Source organism: Pyxicephalus adspersus, chromosome 9, assembly GCF_032062135.1.
Source record: "Pyxicephalus adspersus chromosome 9, UCB_Pads_2.0, whole genome shotgun sequence".
Lineage (NCBI taxonomy): Eukaryota > Metazoa > Chordata > Amphibia > Anura > Pyxicephalidae > Pyxicephalus > Pyxicephalus adspersus.
In genome coordinates this window covers 26,647,817-26,666,807 of record NC_092866.1, presented here as the reverse complement: position 1 = coordinate 26,666,807, position 18,991 = coordinate 26,647,817, and the positions used below count along the sequence as shown (strand labels likewise).

The following is an 18,991-nucleotide window of genomic DNA, read 5'->3' as shown; positions in this document are numbered from 1 at the left end:
GGGCACGGAGATCATCAATCACCTTATCTCCCAGGAATTTGTAAAACTCAGTGGTGAAGCCGTCAGGACCTGGGGCTTTTTCATTTTTTAAAGAATTAATTGTCAGCGTGATTTGTTCTTTAGTAATGAGGGCATTTAGGGCGTCTATATCATCTTGTTGTAAGTGTGGAAGTTCAACTTCTGACAAAAATGCGGTCCCAGCCAGGGTATTAGTCTCTGGAGAAGAATACAGATTCTGAAAATTTTGGGCCAAACACTGGTTCACTTCCTTAGGCGAAGTTACTATATCGCCCGTATGTGAGCGTAGTTTGGGGATATGCATTGGTTTATAGCCAGTAAGTACCAGGTTAGCTAAAATTTTGCCTGATTTATTACCAAATTTATGAAATTCTAAAGATCTATACTTGCACTTCAGCTTTTCATATTGATAGAGCCATGAATCAAAATTACGTTTGGAGTCATGCCACGCTTGTTTGGTACTCGGGGTGGGATTGTCCGTCAGCGCCTGTTGCGCAGTTCAGAGCTCCTGCTGAGCTGATAAAAAGTTAGATAAAGTCGCTTTTTTCTTTTTAGACATAAAGGAAATAATTTGTCCTCTCAGGTAGGCCTTTCCTGCTTCTCAAAATAATATCGGGTCATTCCTATGACCTGCATTGTATTGGACATATTCGAGCCATGCAGATGTCAATACGCCCTGGAATTCAGGGTCCTTAATCAAATAGGAGGGAAAGCGCCCGGGTATATAATCCCCTTTGGGGTATTGATCTCGTAATAAAATAGAGATAGGAGAGTGATCTGAAATCGCTATGGTGTGTATTTCTGGTGATTCAATTCTATTCAAAACGGCATCTGTGCAAAACAGATAGTCCAAGCGAGCTTGGGCCAAATGAGCTTGGGAGACAAACGTATACTGTCTCTCCAAAGGGTGATATTGTCGCCAAATATCATTTAGACACATAGCCTGTACAAAATCCGACAGCACCGAGTGAGGTGCGGGCCTAACCTTGCACCCACCTGCACCAGAACTTCTATCTTCAGAATGCACCATAACTGAATTAAAATCGCCCCCTATTATTTTATAAGGAGTGGGGTCTTGAGCCACCCAGATGGACACTTCCTGAAAAAAGGAAGATGATGGCGAATTTGGGGCATATATATTGTGTATGGATAGATCATGGTCAGGAAATTCAAATAGTACTTTCAGAATACGCCCCGCAGAGTCACTTTGCACTTTCTTAACTTTACCCTGGAGAGACCTATGAATCAAAACCATTGCCCCCGCCTTCCTATCTGCAGAGGGGGTGCCTAAACTTCCCCAACCCACAGTTTTTTCATCCTATGAAAATCACTATTGCCCAGATGTGTTTCCTGTAATAATGCGATATCTGCCTTCAGCCTCTTCAAATGGCGAAGTACAGACATACGTTTACTAGGGGAACGTAATCCCTTGACATTCCATGAAACTATTCGCATATAATTTGAAGGGAGGGATTATCCACATAAGAAACATACCAGGTATAGTAAAACATCAGCACATTGAGCATACATATTATGTAAAATCGCAATGAGAAGTCGTACCCACAGATTAAGAAGTACAATAGCACCAACATCAGACCCAGTCCACAGTAAACTCGTAAGGTATAGTATACACAATATTTGCAATGGCTGCGTGAACACTATAAAATGAGTGCTCCCATAAACAACAACTACAAAACAGAGGGGGGACATCAGAAAAACACACGAGGGAGGACAGACAAGATATAAAGGTGACTTTCCTTTTATCCTCGCAAAGCAATCACAAACAAACCAAATCAGTGATATTAGTAATAGCATCACAATATCTATGGAGGTAGGCTCACACCTCGCACAATGGGAATCATAAAGGTGCAGTTTCAAAAGAAACAAAAACAATAAGGCACTTTGAAGTAGAGCAGAGCTCTATGTAAGTCATCTCGCCTTAGGCGACATCTCGGCAATCCGTTTGGTGGACGTCGGTCTAGGTTGCCTGGATGGTTGTGGTGAATATACCGCGATTATTGAGCGCTCAACCGAGCGTGGTGGGGAAGCACCTGCATTTTCAGATGGTGTAGAAGGTAGGTCTGATAATAAAGCATGCACCAGATTTTCCCCCTCCTTAGCAGACGTGAGCGAGTACTTCCGCCCCTGATCATCAGAAAAATGGAGGACTGCTGGGTAAGCCAAAGTGAAGCGCATTTTGTGACAGTACAATGTAGAGCAAACTTGTTGAAAACTACGCCTTTTGCGGGATACCTCTGCAGAGTAATCTGCAAATATAAGCAGGGAGGCCCCCTCAAATTGGAGACTGCGTTGATTGTGGAAAGCATGTAGTAAACGGTTCCTATCAGTATAATAGGTGTAGGCTACTAGTACTGGTCTTGGATTAGACCGTTCCTTGCAGACCGGACCCAGTCTATGAGCACGCTCCACTCTGCATGATGATTGAAGACCCAATAACTGCGGTAATACAGTAGAACATAGATCAAGGAGCTGTGAAGGTTTGACACTTTCTGGGAGACCCAAAACTCGTAGATTATTGCGTCTTGACCTGTTTTCTAAGTCTTCTATTTTATCTTGTAATGCTTGCGCCTTGGCCTCCAACTTGGAAATAAGTACTCTGGTGGATGTAGCATCATCCTCAACCAGCGTGATTTGCTGCTCAGCACTATCTAATCTTTGAGATTGTTCCCTTATGTACTTCCTTAGGGATTGAATACCTTTATGTACTACAGCATCAATAGCTTCTTGTAGTGTAGGTTTAAGTAATGCAGCCACTGCATCTGCAATTTGTGAAGGACTAGAGACAGCAGGGAAATCATCAAATTGTACCTGGGAGGGAGCAGCAGCACTGGATGCTCGTGAGGAGGAAGATGCGGTGGCCATCTTGGAAGGCGTGCCCTTGATTTTGTCTTTTTTCCCTATGGATTCCTGGCTAATGGATAGAGGAGCGCTCCAGGAACCGGTCCATCCAGGCGCTGGTGAGCCGAGTGAGAGCCGCAGGCGGGTGAGTACGTAATATGCCGGCTTTGTATCACGGGATCCCGGAGGTGAGCAGGAGCCGAGTCTACATGCTGCCTACTCGCGAGGCCCCGGAACCGGAAGTCCTCGAGGTAAGTTTTAATAGTGATTGATATGACCCTCATAAATTACACAAGTGTGTGAAGATGGGGGAGAGAGACCAAAATAGGCTGGTGAATACCTACTGGTGGAGATAGGAGCAGATGTAATAATGAGGTTTAGATGGTGGTGTTCGTAAGCTGTTTGTTCTGTAGGAGCAGACTGCAGCCACAGGTCCCCGCGTGTAGCAGACACGTCCTGTACACTGCACACTCTGAGCCTATGATACTGTGTACCTTATAAGTTGAGATGGTTGATGTCTAGTGTTTTACAGCCTACCTATGATTACATATGGTCCTCTGACTCAACCAGACCAATTATCTACTTGTAAAATTTGTATTGTGTATGAGAAATATATCATTGATACAATACAATAATATATTTTGCCTGAAAAACCCCCTTTCCTTGTTTTTTTTCGATTTACTACTATCATGGGTCGGAAAATTGAATTGAATGATATTTCCACCACCCCAAAAATAAATACTTGTTCAGTTTAATCTTTTCTAGTACATTTTATGTACCATATGTATATATTTTGCACAGAATTATTTGTACATATTGTTTGAATGAGATATCTGTTTAACATATATTTTTAAAAAAAATCATGTTCATCTAAATGCCATTGTGGAATGGGAGGCCATTCTGTTTCCACCAGGCTACAAGTACTTTCTTTTACAGAGCAGGGTCTACTGAAGTGGGCACAGACCTTTCTGACCATGGCCACAACACCTTGCAAGCCAGGGTAGCTCTTCAGAAATGTGTTGAACACAACATTTAGTGCATGCTCAAAGCAGGAAATAGGAGTGCAGCACAGCTACAATATTGGTCTCATTTTCAGTGACCGCAATGTCATTATGGGGGAAGAAGGGGGAAGAGCATGTGTGCAATTTGTTTTTGCACAAAGTAACTTACTTTTGGTGTGACTTCTCTCACTCAGACTGACTCGATGGAGGATTGCATGCAATCTCCTTGTCTTACATAAGCCATATTGAAGAGTGTAACAGCTTTGTTGTGTTGCTGTCATTGTACTCTTGTGAAGAGGAAGAAAAATCGGAGGAGGAATTAACCTTTGAGCTCAATCTCCTGACCACTCTATTGGGTGATAAAAGATCCCACCTGTAAATGTGTCAGTGCCGTGCAAAAACATTCACCCATTTGGCTGTGAAAGACATGCATTGACCCATACCCATAGCCACTGTTTTGGGTGCATGGTCCTCTGCATGGACATAGCTACAAAATGCAAATTTCAGAAAACTGGACACATTATTGGCTACATGTTTGATTAAATACAAGAATGGCTTGGTTTGAAAAATAATGGTAGCTTAGTATGTTGCAGCAGGGGTAAGCAAACTCCATATATTTTTTAACCTCCCTAATGGTATGAATACTAAGTATTTTTAAATGTAATAGCGGTATATTCAAAAATACTTAGTATTTTAAATTTCCTGCCTGATCCCACCTACCAACCCAACGGTCCCACCCTCCAGCCACACACTTGCGAGCAGATGCATGGCTGGCATCTGCTTCCCCTGGCTCCATGTCCCCAACATTCACACGCCGGGGCTGCAGATGCCGGCCGAGCACTGCCATGTTACACAGACGCCCAACCAGCATTGCCAGGGGAAGAAGATGCCGGGCATCGCTGGAGAACCCTGCGGGCATTGCTAGAGGACGCCACAGGCACTGCTGGAATGTAGGAACGGGGTAGGACTTTTAAACCCCCTAGCAATTCCACCCCGAGTGTGGCTCAGGGTTACCACTTTTGGTATGGAAAATTCACCCCGAGCCACACTTGGGAATACAGCCAGGAAGGGTAAAGGTGCTGGCTTACACCAACTCATAGGGCAGGTATTGTACCACCAGTAACATGCTCAGCAAATAATTCAGTTGGCATGGCTGGGATAGCTGGAATAATACTTTTGGCCCTCCCTCTGTACCTATGGTACAAAATTTTGATGAGGACTGATCTCTATGGGTGACAACAGCAGCAGTAATAGCAGGAGCAGTGGAAGCTGCAGTAGGAGTTGTAGCAACATAATTTGATTTTTTTTACTCTTTTGAGAATAGGATGATGAAAATTAGGTAGAATTTCCTAGACAGTGTTTCTACCAGATAAGTGAATAATGCTTCTTCAGGTGCTGGTTGAGGGAAAATGTTGAATCATGTATGCCTAGGTTGCCCACAGCTTTCTTTGTGTTTATACACCACAAAATATTCTGTACATCATCAAAAAGTGGGCAGGGGATGCCTTATGAACTAAACCTCCACAACTTCAAGCTCTTAGAACTGTATAAGAGTCAGGGTTATCTGTCTCTTTAACATGAATAGACATGCAAATTTTATCAGGAGCCTTGCCTTTTAGAAAATGTTTTTTTTTTCAGCTGTGTGTTGCCATATAGCACCTTCCTCCTTAATCCCACCACTGTCCTCCTCATCACTACCACCCAATTCCTAAGTTATGTTCAAAACAAAATTATTGTCTGACCCTGACCCAGAGTATGTTATACCTTTGACACAAGTTCTGCTTTACCTGGTGGACACAAGTCCTGTTTATCTAGTGCTTGTAAATAATTGTTTATAAGTAAATATAATTGATGTGATTTTTCTTTTATTGTCAAAATATGAGAAAAAATAGGTAAATTTTATTAGCAACAAGGAAAAATCCTATCTGTCTTTTTTGGCTTGTAGGCCCTGCTTGTAATATTGTTTTTCTTTGTTATATGCATTTTATTTGTATTCATGTTATGTAACTCCTTTCTGCACCTTGACTATGTGCACAATATAATCTTTTTTTTTACAAAATTGGTGTGTGTCGACCGCTTTAGAACTTACAGGAGGGATTTATTATTACTGAATCAATATTCATAAATATATTGGATTTTATCCTCATTAATAATCATAATTTCCTAAAAAGCTATAGCAGAATATGACTCCTTGGCAAGCACCATCTTACCCTTTTCATTGTTTTTACCTCCTCTCTGTCCCTATTAGCTGTAAGCTCTATCTTTCTGACTAGCAATTAGCAGAAAAGGGAATGGAATGGCAATCACAAAGGGTTAGAGTTTGTTTCCATTACTCTGCTATGTAAACGTGTGATACCACCAACAAAACACAGTAACACCCATCACATGTGTTGTTGTGATGCATTGCCATCATTCCTAATGGCACCCCGCACACACTTTCCCAGTGCACTGCATCACAACATGCATCAAGCATCGTTTGTTTTTGCCAACTTGGGGACGGTCCTGTCCCAGGTAGTGAATGGGGAAGAACATCCAGTGGCATACCTCAATAGGACGTTAACCCTAGCAGAAAGCAGAATGCCAATGTGGAATGGGAATACCTGGCCATCAAGTGGGCGCTGAAGAGCTTTAGATAATATCTATTGGGAAGTAAGTTCAGGCTCATCACTGACTATGCCCCATATAAATGGATGGCCCAGAACAGAGAGAAAAATGCAAGCGTCACTTGTTGGTTCATCACCTACAAAACTTTAAATTTGTGGTTGAAAATAGGCCAGGAACACAGCAGTGAAATGCAGATGCCCTGTCCGAGATCTATTCAATGTTCACTAACTGCAGTCAGCCCCACTGGCTTGATCAGTGGGGGGAGGATATGTAACACAGGGCCAGAGATGACACCTGTGTTACTGGGAAAAGTCCTTGATGGACACTATGTGAGCCTACAGTTTTTCAGATTTCAGGTTGGTTTTACTTGGAATCTGCAAGAGTAGGGTGGGGCAGTTTCCTAACTCCAGGTACCACATTTTCAGACTTGCACCCCTATATAGCACACCTGGTGCTAATCAGCAAGGGCTGTGAACGTGTGAGACAGACTCTGTGCCTGTGAGAAGCGCCAGCTCCAATCCTTTGTTTTTGCTAGTTATGAGGCTATTTTTTGTTTTAGGGTATTTTTGTGTTGCTGAAACACCCCAGTGAGGGAAGACCATTTTGTTTGTTTTATTTGCTGATGCCTGGAGTGGCCTTATTACAAGCCTTACATTTGGTGCTATCCCCCAATGATCTTGAACAAGTCCATACAGGCAGCCTGCAAATGTTATGGAAATAGCAGTACATGGACAAATGTCTGTCTGGAATTTGAGGAGAAGTATTTTCATAAATGTGTACTTTACAATAAGCACACTTACCTGCTACTTAGTTTATTATAAAACACAGAGAGGATATTTGGGTACCCCATCTGAGATAGAGATCATCCATCTTTAAATATAAATTTATAAAAGGAAAATGTTGGAGGGCCACTGTTGGTGGGATGTTTGAATGCCACTCATTAAAAACACAGACACACACACATTTATATATTTGTTATACTACATACTTTCTGTAGATTGAGCTGGCACTAATTAGGTAGCCATGTATTGGTAGCAGTTACACATACGTAAAAATTTCTGCTGCAAAGTCAGCACTGAACAATTAGCATATGATATTAAAATGTTACTTTAATACCCTTTTCAATCAATTTGGAAAGTAATTAAAGCTGATCTCCATCTATAAAGAAAAGCCAAACCTGTAGAACCTATTGCAAGAAAGTATGTATCTATGCTTGCATACATCTATTTCTTGTGCTTACCAATGTTCTAAAATAAAGTTATAAAATTTGAACAGCAACACTACACCATCTTCCTCACGGCCTGGACAAACCACAGACTTACCTATGGAGAAGTTCCTAACAAAATCATCACTACAGAAAAAAAAAAACAGATAGCTTGCTAACCTTAGATAGCTAGCTAACACTCCCTCCAGCAGGAGCTAGGATTGTAAAGGACCTGGGCACCTTGAGGTGAGGCGAGTAGTAATTTTAGTTAAATTGCAGGAGGGGCTACATCCTACAACTGGCATTCCAAACATGTTTTTTTTAAATCATTTGTGTAGTAACTTGTTACACAAGTTTCCCTCAGCTTTAGGGAGCAATCATCATTATACTATACAAAAGAGTAGGTTTTCCAAGTGGAGTTTGGGAAATAATTAAGGTGCTGCATTTATTAAAACATTGTTTTCATGCATTCAGTCAGTCTAACACAGGAGAGCCAGGGACGGCTGGATAAATGCATCACCCAGGCAGACACAGTTCATCAGTGTGAAGAAATCAGCTGATGCTATAAAATACCCTCCCAGCAGTGTTGTGTCATTATTTCTAGGCTTTATTTAACTATCTCTGGGAATAAGTAAGGGGTATTATGAACTCTTGTATAGTATTGTAAACTATAACTGTTGTATTTATACCTCAGGGTGAGGGGGCAGATATCTGGGAGGCCTTTAATAAAAAGGTCTTCCAAATTTCAAATAGGTTCCATGCCCACAGACTCCCAAAACACAGGGGTGAGTCAGGGGCATGAGGCCCTCTCCCTTAAAGTTGGCCTTTGTCATGGTAGGTTATGCTTTGTGCTAAAAGGGAAGAAGGCTAGATGTTTTTGCCCCCTTTTTTTTTGGCAATCTAGATTCCGGATTACCTAATTTGGAGAGAAGATGGTGCACTCAGACATTCCCATCCATGAAAATCTTAATGCTTTTAAAAGGGTGGCCTATAATAAAGCATTATAGCTGAGAAAATGGCTGACTACACCAGCTGTCACAGTCTGATATCTTGGTTGGCTGATCTATACTATACTTGTTAATCACAGCAAATCTATAGGCTATGATACTACAAGGGGTCTTCAAAATGTTTCCACACATATTTTCATTGGAAACCATGAGGGAGGGAGGAGTAGTAATTGGTCATCTCTGAAAGTGTCATGTGACTAGTTTGTCTGGCAAGCTGTCTGACCTATGCAGGAGTTGTTGCACTGTGGCGAATATTTACATAGCTATCACCTTTACAGATTGATACAGCTCACTAGCCAGTCATGTTGTGCTGTTTCACAATTCAACTCTATGCATTGACATACCTCGTAGTCCCAGTTTTAGCAGATGATATGCCCACATGCTGATTTGGTATTATCCCCAGCCAGTTTAACTCTTTCAAGGGCACAGAAAATGGATCCAGTACTCAACAGACACCAGTCCCACAATCGAACTCTGCACTCTTAACCTATAGCAAGCCCCTGCTCATCCTCAGAAGACCAATTGTGTTTCCCAGCACACGGTTGCCTCCTTGTATGCAAGGGATGGTGTCTGGGGAAGGGCTGGCAGAGGACCAGGAGCCCATAGATAACCAGTACTAAGATTCCAACAAAGACAAGTCCAGAACACAAAGAAAAGGTCATTCACAGGTAATCCGCCCACCAGATGAGGTACACAAGGGCAAGAGACAAGCAGAGTCGAGGTCACAGGCAAAAGGTCAGTCTAGGCAGCATACAAACGATAGGTCAGCAACAGTAAATAAAGCGAATACATAAACCAGCCGCAAATCAGCCTAGCTTAACACTACAACAGGCACTGGCAAATAAGAGCAGAGAAGCTATAAAGCCCTAGCAGCCCATGGCAGCGCAGAATTGAGCTAGAGACTAATCTGCGCCTAAATTCCCCTTCAGCTGTTCACAGCCTCAGAGTGTGCAGGAGATGCCAGGATATCACATCTCAGCCTGCACGGCTAAAGGGATGCAGGAGATGCTTCTATTTCCTTTTTTTCTCCTTGCTGCTGCAGGAGACATCCCTGGACAAAATAGGCATTGTGGGATATTGCGGTGGTGCCAAGCATGGAATCGCCAGCCCTATAAGCGTTTCCTAACACTCAGTACATTAAATATAGTACATAAATCCGTATGGGATTAATGTGGTGGGTTGAACCCTTTTTCTTCAGAAAATCTCCAACTGGCTTTCTGTCTATCTCCAATTCCTTGCAAGCTCCAATTAAATTGGTACAGCAGTCTGACCTCAAGAGTCTTACTGGTCCTCTAATTGTGAGAAATCTTCTCAGGGCATTTAAAAAACTTGACGAATCCATAGACTCAATTACCTCTATGTACTGCTCTCACAGACATCTGAAGCTCACTGCCCACCGTTTGTTGTGTCCCTGACCTCGACAAGTCTGGTGAGTGACAACAGTCCATGGTCCAAAGACGTCGAGACCAACATTTGTGAAGGGCGGTGCCATGGCAAGTTTGGTATTCAGTAGATCAGCCATCTGTTGTTGCTGTTGCCTACCTTTCAACTTCTGGCAATTGACACACCTGTGTATAAACAGAAGCAATCTGTCTCTTTTTACCGATAATCCATATACCAGCAATGTGAAGTGCACCTTATGTGAAATGCTTGCCTTGATGGGTAACCTTCTCATGAAAGTGTTGAATCAGCAGAGTAGGGATGTGATGATTACCTGGTGTTTAAACTCATCACTGACAAAGCAGGCTCTGTTTAGCTATCCACCTACTTATAACATTCTTTGGCTGTCTCTTTTGGGGTTTAAACTAACAAGAGGGCTGGCCTTGGAAATGAGTTACCTTGAAGACACTAAATTACCTCAGCGAAGGCCTCCTCCTGAACGATACAGATGATATGTAGTTCTGCTTTCTAGAACTCCTTTTTACCCAGTGGATTCTTACATATATGCCATCCACAGCATCTTGAAGGTTGATCAGATTTGTGATATCTATTGGCAATATGAGCTAGTCTAGCTATAGCTCTTTTCAGTCATTCCCAAGAAGAGAATAAATCGTAGCGTTCTGTTTTAAATACAGTGTTCGAGATGGTTTTAAATGAAGTAACTTTACGTTGAATCTCAGGATAGTAGTCTATGACATCAAAGGTTGTATCATTGTTAAAACTGTTGCCAAAAACTTAGGCCCAGATAGTGGTCTTTGCTAACTTGGTAGCTGCAATCGACCTTGAAGCTTTGTTAGCAGGGTTCAAATTGGTGGGAACATGCTGCCATTGCTCTGGTTTGCTGGACCTATTTATGCAATCAATCCTGTTTGCCACAGCAGGAGATGGAACTGTTGCGGAAAATGTGGACCCTCATGGAATACTGTGCAACCTCTTTGTTGATGCCATTATCCTGGTGCCATAAGAATCTTAGATAGTTTTGGTAGTCTTCTTGGACAATGAAACAATGAATCATCTGCTGAACGTCTGCCATAAATGAAACAGGTCCCTTCCTGAATCATTCCAGTACCCCTATGAGACTGTTAGTGAAGTTTGGTCTGGTAAGAAGTACATTATTTAGAGAGACTCCCTCATATTGTGCACCTATATACTACTACAATACTACTTGGATTTGACCTGGTTTGCGTAGATGGTAAACTCTAAAGGATGGCAGATACCAGCATTCTCATTATCTTTAAGGGGTAGCGATGGCTGAGCATGTTTGCTATCGAGTCCTTTTCAGTGATGCAAACCTTGATTCAGTTTGTTTGCTTTTGTTGGAAAGTCGAACCCTTGGAACAAAAAAGGGCAATGGAGCTACCCAGCTATTGGAGTCATCCTTAAAGAATTCCTTGTCCATAAGGGTAACAAATTCCAGATTTTCAATAGAAAGAGCCATCATATTTTCTTCATCAGTTGTATGAAACACTTTTCCACCAGATTCATGTTTCTCTCATAAGATGACACAGGCTTGGATGTTGTTGAATGTCTTAGTGTTCAGTTTAGGGCTTTCTATTAAGTGATAATGGTTAAAGCATGGCCTAATATAGGAAGCTTGTCCCTTCTTTACCACTTTGGTATTGTATTACATGACAGGGTCTGTGTGTCTTGTCAAGACGTCTCCCAAGATAACCTACACTAAAGTATGAGGTGATGCATCTCCCCCTATTTCAAACAAGTCAAAGAACTTTAGACTTCCTAGTGAGCGATTCCTTTGATCTTTTAGGATGACACATTCTGATAATCCCTTCTGGCTCTGTGTTAGGAAACACATCAACAGGACAAATTTTTGAGCAAGACTTGCCACAAAGTCCCTCTCAACAGACTTCAGTACATTTTGATGATGCAGAGATGCAAGGTTGGTCAACACTCTCCCCACCATGATCTGCTACGGGTTTGTGCTGAATAACAGTCTTTGAACTGTTGTTTAGAGGAACCTGGATGAGAAGCTGATACACGCTGATCAATGTCTTATTTTGAACACTTAACTGTAACCTCGCAGTCTCTGGCAAAATGCTGTTAAGGCACAGCATTCAAAGCAGATATCATGATTCCTCAAAAACTTCTTGCACCTTTCAAGGGGTTTTTACCTGAATATGCAACATTTTCTTTTAAGAGGATGTGGCTTACCATGGATTAGACAATGGTGATCAGGGTCTTTATGTTTACCAATGTGAGCACTGTCTATTGCAGCTTTCGTAGTGGGTGCAACCCCTGTTTTCCTATTAGAATTTGCACTTCTAAGGCTTTGAAGTAGGGTTCTCACGACAAGTGTTTACAGGAGAATACAGATTTTGGCTCAATGACAGAGAAGCTAGGATCATTCTTGGCCTCAGCAATGTCTCTGATAAACTTGGAGAAGAAAGTGAAGGGTGGAATGGATGCTTGATGTTGCACGTTATATGTGGAACCTGCTGTAGTCCACCTTTCTTGATGTGGGGGGATGTGGGTCTTCCTTGGTGACTTCAAGCCCAAGAAGAAGGTCGCTAAATTCCAAGAGCCTCCTGTTATCTCTGTTGGATAGCTTGGGGAAATTCTTCAGTCTTTTCAACAAGGCATGCTTGATAACTTCAGAGCTTCCACAAATTTGGTTCAATATTTCCCAGGCAAGGTTAAGACACTTAGCTGGATCATTGATGTGCATAGTCTTGAGTCTTTTAACACAGTCTGATGACAGAGGGCCTATCCATCTGATCAGCAAGTCAAGCTCTTGCATGGGTGTGAGAGCAAGGTCCTGGACTACTAACTTGAATGTGGACCTCCAGCTTAGTTCTCTGGACGATCACCAAATTTCATGAAGCTGGATTTATTAAGATCTCTGTGGGTCATGCAAGCCCACAAGGTATCTCTGTTCCCTTGGTCCTTGAAACAGATGGCTCTTCACCAAATTCATAAGCAGCAATCCCTAATGACTGATGTCCATTTATTGGAGAGGAGAAGGAAATAGCTGATGGGTTCAGTCCAGGCATAAGTTTAATGTCTGGAGGTGCCCTGGTCTGGGTCTCAAGAACCATGTGACTGATCTCAGGAGGTTTTAAAGTGATCTGACAGTCTGGGCTCAGGGGAGTCTGTCATTTCACGTTAGTCTCTGCATAAGGTAATGATGACTTAGGAGGAAGAATAGTGCTCAAGGTAGCTGTTTGAGCTAAATGGTTGTTTGTTGCATCTTCTCCCACCAATGAATTTGCTGTATACTGGCACAGAAGATCTAAGGCTTCGATTGCATCCACAATGTCAGTATTCTGGCTTAGAAGAAATTGCAAGGTACGTCTTGTAGGATAATCTGCAGGTGTCAAAATAGGGCAAATAACTTCCTCTTCTTCTTCCACAGCTTGTTCCACAACTCTAAGCTTAGCGATAGTCCCAGCTTCCCTTCTTTTCTTTTTAAGATCTATCAGCTGGTCTTCCAGCTTTCTGCCTGCCACCTGAGCTTGTGCTTGGCCCTGTGCTTGAGCTGCTTGGCCCTGTGCATGAGCTGCTTGGGCCTCTGCTTAGCCCCCTAAGCTTCAATGGCTGCTTCCTGCTCAATATGAGAGCCTTCTGCCCTTGCTGCTTCTGTTTCAGAATGGGCAGCTATTAGCTGATCACTTAGTGAGGATTGCTGGGAGTAGCATTTTTGTGGTCACCACTATGAGTGGAACCTCAGAGATGTGGATGACCCCTTGGAACGTCTGGAGTAGGTTGAGCTGAATAATTTGAGCTGAATGAATAATAGAGCTGAATTATTAATTTTCAGACCGTCTCTTTTAGCCTTTTGCTTAGTTGCTGTACATCATCACAGGTTTATTCAGCATCAGTTAATCATTGTAAAGTCCTATTCCACATATCAGATAAAGAGTTAGTCATTTGTTTCATAACTCTCCATAAGCTTTAGGGAGAGCTTAACAGCGCATTTTGGTCTAACAGATATTTCTTCCTGTGGCAGATCTGCTTCATCCTGAGTGGGAGATGGCACATGCACAGATTTTTCTTGAGACATGCTGCTGAAAATAAGAGCAGTATGGATGGATCAGTGTGCAGTCACAATATATGCAGTGTCCGTGCGGGACTCAAATCACACAGTCCATCACAGCACAGGGTCCGCCATCAGGGATGATTTTAGAAACAGCAGCCCTTGTAATTAAACAAACACAGATCAGTATGCAGAAAGTTCAATAGAAACACAGGTTTCCACACAGAAAGTTATTTGCTTCTTGTGAGTAGGATGATATGCCCACTGATTTGGTATTATTCCAGCCAGCTTAACTCTTCCAAAGACACAGAAGACTGATCCAATGCGATTTTACATCCAAGAAGCACAGTACATTAGATATAATACAGTCTTGTAAGTATCTCCAGAAGTGTAATAAGATAATGGTTTGCTAAGCCTTGTCTGTAAGATGACTGACTGAAAATTGACTAACATGAGGAGCTAAAACTGTACTAACTAGTCACAAACAGGAGAGGGGTAAGAGAGTAACATACCAAATACAAATAAACAATGAAAACCAGGCTGCACACTGGTGGTTCTGTGTGTAAAACGAGACATTTACGTGATTGTTGTTATACTTCACAATGCAATGTGACGGCGGAGGCTCTGGCATGAGGAACCTGCAAATCAATTGAAATAGTCATCTTTGTGCTATGGAATGAAAAATTATTATGTTCCAATACTGTACAGGTGTAAGCATAGCAAGACAGCATATTCACTGAACACTGACAGCTGAAGGATAGTTTGTTAGCTGGTATAGATAGTTATCAAAATTTTATCAAAAATGTTATTTCCAGTTACTCTCCAATAACAAGGGTCTAAGAAAGTTCTAAAAATAGAATAAAATGCAAAAAACTAATTAAATCTGTAACTTTCTATCACTCAAGCTTCCAACACAAACTATAAGTAGCTGGTTCAAATACATTACATAGTGCATGGATATATACAAGAAATGACAAAATGTGCAGCATGTAGCCATTCCTTAACAAGACCAGCCTAGTCAGAGGAGGTAGGTGGCACACCATACCAGACTTTTTTGTCATGAAGGTTTTTCACAAGTCAGCAAGCTAACACATTTTCTGACCATCTCGGCTCAGCTTGGAATTGGTCAGTCTCTGTCAACCATAGGTTTCCATTCACTACACCATCTCTTTTTTATGATGTTTCACAGGGGAGTATAGACCTTGATCTTAAGGTTCTCATCCTAACAGCTCGTACTATTGACAATGCTTCATTCTTCTTCCCATTCATTTCAAAGAAAACTGAAGATGATGATTCCCCACTGATGGGAAACAGCTCAATGAGTGAACAAGCAGCCTCTTGGAGATAAAGTCTCAATAAGTTAATCTTCAAGTGGTTCTACCAGCAAATTGTTTTTTTTCCCATTAATTAGATGCATATTACCATGTTCTTTCATATTGAGCCTTTCAAAAATTATTTTGTTTTGCATGCAAACCCTACTTTTTTTCCCAGAAATATGCCCTTCAGGCTTACCATGGTCATCCAGAGTTTTTACAAAGGTAATTTTGTTGCCTTTTTTGTTGTTTTGTTGCCACTCTATGTTATAAAAAGGAATTTTTATCTATCGTTTCTTAGACAATATTTTCCCACTGGGCTGTAAAAGATCCCTTCATCTACATTTGAAAGACTTGACTCCTTTCAATTGATTAGGTAGCAATTACATCAGATGCCAGCAAGAGCAATTGGGAAACACTTTGTTTGGAACAGGTAGCTCAGGAAGTTTGATCTGTAATCTGAACTGTTCCAGTAAATGTGACAGTCCCAAATATTCTGAAACTAGAATGGCCTCCCAGTGTCTTTTAGTTTTTCAATGTATTGCCTTTGAAAAATAAATTCCTTTAAGAATGGGCATTACCATGTAAACTGATTTTATTTAAATTCAGGTCTATATTCTATGATGTTTAAGGACATCATAGGACAGTAGTTGACAACAGTAAGTGGTATTTAAATCAGAAAACCATGGACTGTAGGCCAGTGGTCCTTCTTCCCACAAGTAAACCTGTTGCATCCCTGATAAACCACATAGGGAACTTTACTTCAAGTTTTTCCTTGGCAGCAAACCCTGGGGTCCAATGAGCTGACAATAGACTATGTTTCCCTCTCTGCCTTTTGTTAACAGGTGTTTTTTGAAGGAGCTCACCTTTTTAGCAATCATCTTTTAGTGGCTCAGATGGCTGTGATGCTTGCACCTAAGGCAACTGAGTGTTTGAGCTCCTCTTCATTAAATGTGTTTCTGAATCTCCTCTCACAAGGTCCGCTGTTCTATCTGAACAAGAAACAAAAGACAAAAAGCTCCACCTGATGTCCTAGATCTTGAGAGGGTGCAAAGGTGGGTGCAACTTGGATGCTATGAATAAGTGATGAAACCTCATATGAAAGCCAGAAAAACTATTACCAATACCCCCTATAATCAAGTTTTGTGCTTTTGCTTTCTCTTTTCATCCTTGAAGGCTACCAAAGAATAAGAAGATCTCAATGCAGCCTGGATTGTCCTATCTGCATAGGCAAATAGAATTTGTTTAGGGGTCACAGCTCTTTTGCAGCATGTCCTCTTCCTGTGCAGTGGCTATTCAAGTGGACACCTACTGTAAGGTAGAGACCTAGTCTCCTGCTCAAACATTATGTGTTATTACTTCATTGACTTCATTGGTTGCCTTTACTGCTGTTAGTTTTGGTTGAAAGCTTAAAGTATTTTTGAGTTTCCCTCCCTGGGAAAGCTAGTAATTTCCCATTGTATGCTGACGTGGAACAAGTCAGGAAAACTGAAAATGTAATACTTACCATAATTTACTTTCCTAATAGGCTCCATGGCAGCATACATACACATATATAAGGAGGGCTAGTTATGGAATGCAAGCTATATGACCCGCCTTGGAAAGGGATTCACCCATTGAGCCATGCCATGGAGCTGATAAGTACAGGAAAATTTTGGTACAATGTTCCTTTTTTTTTTTTTACAAAACAATATTGTTAAAAAAAATCTAGTTTATACCCCAAAAAATGTATGTATTGCTTTATTTTTAAAATAAAGAATTATCTAATATGATTTAAGCATCTAGAAGATAACCTGTCTCAATATTGCTAATAAAGCATAGTGAGCCTAATGAGTGACATTAGGCACTGGCTAGTCAACTACAAATTTTACACTAACATTAGCTATACACTAATTATACCTAGTAGAAAGTTTGCATTTATTACAAGGGGGTGCTGAGAAGTCCCTGGCTTTGCCCCCTTTCAGATGAAATAGAAAAATGAGTGTGGGGGGCATATGACAGCCTAATATCTTAGTACGTAACTGGAGTTACGGGCCTTCATGAAGTTTTTGTTTTTCCACGGAAAGTCAGCAAAGGACATTCACACTGAGATGTCACAAACACTTGGGGAGAAGTGTCCTTCCTACAGCACTGTCAAAACCTGAATATCTTGTTTCAAGACATTTCACCAGGGCATTTCACCGTTGAAGATGAGCTCTGCAGTGGGCGCCCCCCAACCTCAACTGACCCAGCAACCTGTGATGCTGTCCATGGGCTGATTATTGAGGACTGGCAAATATCTGCTAAAAAGATAGCCCAGATACTTGACATCCTACGGGAGTGTGTTGGGTTTGTTATCACCACTATCCTGGACATGCGCAAGCTTTCAGCGAAGTGGGTGCCGAAATGTTTGAACATTGATCAGAAGGAAGAACGAGTTGAAGCATCCAAAGCTGTTTTGGCCCATTTTGAAGCTGCATATGACTTTTTGGCTAGGTTAGTGACTGAGGATGAAACCTGGCTCCACATTTATGATCCTGAAACCAAGGATCAGTAAAAAAAAATGGCCCTACAGTGGGTCCCAGCGGCAGAAGAAGTTCCAAACCCAGAAATCGGCCAAAAAAGTCATGGAGTTCATTTTCTGGGACGGTATTCTGTTGGTGGACTACCTACCTCAAGGCTCTAGTATCACCGGACAGTATTATGTTAACCTCCTGGACCAGCTGAAGGAGGCCATAAGACGAAACGCTGTAAAAGTTGACCAAAGGGATCCTTTTTTTGCAGGACAATGCACCTGCATACACGTCCAAAGTTGTGGCTGCCAAATTGAACACCCTGGGTTTCCAATTGGTTCAATACTCCCCCCAAAAATATTGCATAAAAATGTGAGGAACTAAAGCCTTTTTTAACACAATCACTTCACTTCAGGGGCTCAAAAGTAATCGGACAATATAAAAAAATGAAAATAAAATGTTCATTTCTAATTTGGTTGAAAACCCTTTGCTGGCAATGACAACCTGTAGTCTTGAACTCATGGACATCACCAGATGCTGGGTTTCCTCCTTTTTAATGATCTGCCAGGCCTCTACTGCAGTGGCTTTTAGTTGCTGTTTGTTTGTGGGCCTTTCTGTCCGAAGTTTAGTCTTCAACAAGTGAAATGCATGCTCAATTGGGTTCAGATCAGGTGACTGACATGGCCATTCAGGAATATTCCACTTCTTTGGTTTGATAAACTCCTGGGTTGCTTTGGCTGTATGTTTTGGGTCATTGACCATCTGTATTATGAAAGGCCCCCCAATCAATTTGACTGCATTTAGCTGGATTTGAGCAGACAGTATGTCTCTGAACACCTCAGAATACATTCGGCTGCTTCTGTCCTGTGTCACATCATCGATAAACACTAGTATCCCAGTGCCACTGGCAGCCATGCACGCCCAAGCCATCACAGTGCCTCCGCCATGTTTTACAGATAATGTGGTATGCTTTGAACCATGAGCTGTTCCACGCCTTCTCCATACTCTTTTCCTGCCATCATTCTGGTAAAGGTTGATCTTGGTTTCATCTGTCCAAAGAAT

The 18,991-nt window shown here is 41.7% G+C and overlaps 1 protein-coding gene across 1 annotated transcript in view; it reads right to left on the bottom strand.

Moving 5' to 3' along the window:
- The window catches only part of LOC140338515 (neurexin-2-like), a 346,284-nt gene that overhangs the window by 205,842 nt on the left and 121,451 nt on the right, over positions 1-18,991 (bottom strand). The window lies entirely within an intron of this gene.